Raw genomic sequence first — 2,417 nt, 5'->3', positions numbered from 1 at the left:
CGGATTTGTGTTATCACTTGGATTTGTTCATATCTTACTTCGTTGATTGAACGGTCGCGAAACGAAGAAATCGTGGAGTCCACCGGACGTAACAATATTAAGCTAAAACAAAACTATGAGACTGTTATCATTAAGTAAAGAAATGCCTTCTCCAGCAGAACTGCTATATAATAGAAAGTTAAAAGGCCAATTTATACCCATGGTTTCGTATTATTAATAAGCTTAAGGACGAATTAGATAGAATGTGTAATGATGGTGTTGCAGAGCGAGTAACGGAACCCACGGAATATGTTAATCCTATTGTAGTTTAAATTACGTCAAAAGAAACAGAAAATCTATTATGATAAAGGCGCGAAAGATTTGACGGAACTTATAACAAATCAAACTGTAATGCTATTAAATAATAAGAAAGAATGGGAACCAGGCGTTATATATAACGTAGATAAGGATAAGCCGAGAGCGTATAATGTCAAACTTAATAATAGTGGAGTGATCTTAAACAGAAATCGGCGATTTCTCAAACCTTACGTAGCCAATAAAAATGTAAAAATAGAAAAAAATCAATATGAAGAGTTACTAGAAGATTACATAAACAAAGCAACAGAAACGTGTGTTGAAAGAAATGCCAACACAGAAAGGGAGGAAAATAGAGAGTCAATTAACGAAAATCCAAGGGTTGAGAAGTCATGATTGTCTGAGAACCAGGAGATGGAACTTGTTAGGGTAAATGACAGTTCTAAAATTAGAAACCCACGAACAGAGAATACCAAACCAATTAATGTAGATTGCGATCAGAGAGTTACGACTAGAAGTGGTAGAGTCAGTAAGAAACCACAGTACTTAAAGGACTATGTTAAAAAAAAAAAAAAGAGAGAGAGCAAGGCACACTTATAAAACATAAAATGTATAAGAGAGGATCGAAATAGGTTAGTCTGCGAAATGTTGCGAATGCTATTGTAACAAAATGTTAAATGTTTGTTCTTTTTATTTTATTTGTATTTTATTTTATGTTTAATTACATTCTATGTCAAGCTGTAATGTTTAAATAAATGAAGGGGATGTTAAGGGGTTGGCATAAATGCCAAACCAGTCTAGGGTCTAGTGGTGAGGTTGGCAGTAATGTAACGATGACGACGACGACTGAGACAAAGACTTTCAGACGACGGATATATTTTTGTACGACTTAATTAAAGAAATCTATAATTAATAACGTGTTGATTATTCACAAACTCAACAATAACAGTTTTTGCGGTGAGGGTGGCTGCTTTTATATTGTTACGAACAATGGGAAGTGACTCATAAGCGTTATTGTCTTGGAGGGATCGTCTTCATGACCTTATATGGCAATGTTAAAATCGGATGACCGGTCGAATAGTGGGGGAGGCGCAAGCTTCACTCCTTATTTGGTAATGTTCGCAAGCTGATACAGTAGGTCATTTCTATTTATAGACATAATTAGTGTGGCGTGATTTTCTAGGTCAGCTGTGGTAAATAATGGTTTCGTATGTAGCTAACTTATTCTACTATCGCCGCTTCATATGAGAATGATATTTATATGAAAATTGAAAAGAATATAATTATCGTCATTGAGGTTAATAATTTAGTGTTTTACAGAAATTAGAGGTGCTTTACATCTGAGTGGCTGCTGCCTGATCCGTTGTACATAATGATTGATAAAGAGTAGCACGTCTAATGGTCGAATAAATATCTTTCTCGTTGCTTACAATATTATAGCGTATTGCGGTGGATCGATATTACATTGTAGTGATGGGATTTCGATTTACTTTAGGTTCAGAATTTTAAAGGAATAAAAGAATATTATAACATTTATGTCTTGGGATTTGTGTAATTATCGTATTGAATTCGTCGCAGGGTTGAAAGCGGTAGGATTATGGTTGAGTAAGAATGAGAATAGGAATCTAAGTTTAAATGTTTTATTCTGTTTGTGAATTTGATAGAGATTGATTTATGTTTCATAAAAATGGTATCTTACGGGGATGCAACATGGGTCGTTGGGGGATTAAAGATTTCGGATACGAGTATTAAGACATGTGGGTTAGGCTTAAGGTATGCAAAAGGTGGTTTATAAATTGTAAGGAAAGTCTGTTAAATAGGTAGTTAGAAGATGGTCACGAAATGGAGGATTGATTTCTCGGATCTGATTGGTTGATATTCTTTTAGGTAGTCGCGACAGTAAGAGAAATATTGAGTTGTGATTGGTAAAAATGTTCACATTCCGTTAGGTCTAGAGGAGTTGCGAAGATTGGTCAGGTTTGTATGCGTAATGGCCAATGAGGTTGCAACTTGAAGATTCGGTTATACGTGAGCATATGCTAATGAGTTCAAGTACGCGCCAAGAAAAAGATGGTTTTAAATACGCACGATACGCACTTAAGTAAAGGTTAAAGGTCGCGTAG

General features: G+C 35.2%; 1 protein-coding gene across 1 annotated transcript in view; it reads left to right on the top strand.

Moving 5' to 3' along the window:
• The window catches only part of LOC108767548 (uncharacterized), a 10,094-nt gene that overhangs the window by 5,944 nt on the left and 1,733 nt on the right, over positions 1 to 2,417 (top strand). The window lies entirely within an intron of this gene.

Source organism: Trachymyrmex cornetzi, unplaced genomic scaffold, assembly GCF_001594075.2.
Source record: "Trachymyrmex cornetzi isolate Tcor2-1 unplaced genomic scaffold, Tcor1.1 scaffold688, whole genome shotgun sequence".
In the NCBI taxonomy this organism is placed as follows: Eukaryota; Metazoa; Arthropoda; class Insecta; order Hymenoptera; family Formicidae; genus Trachymyrmex; species Trachymyrmex cornetzi.
This window is presented reverse-complemented; position numbering and strand designations above follow the sequence as displayed.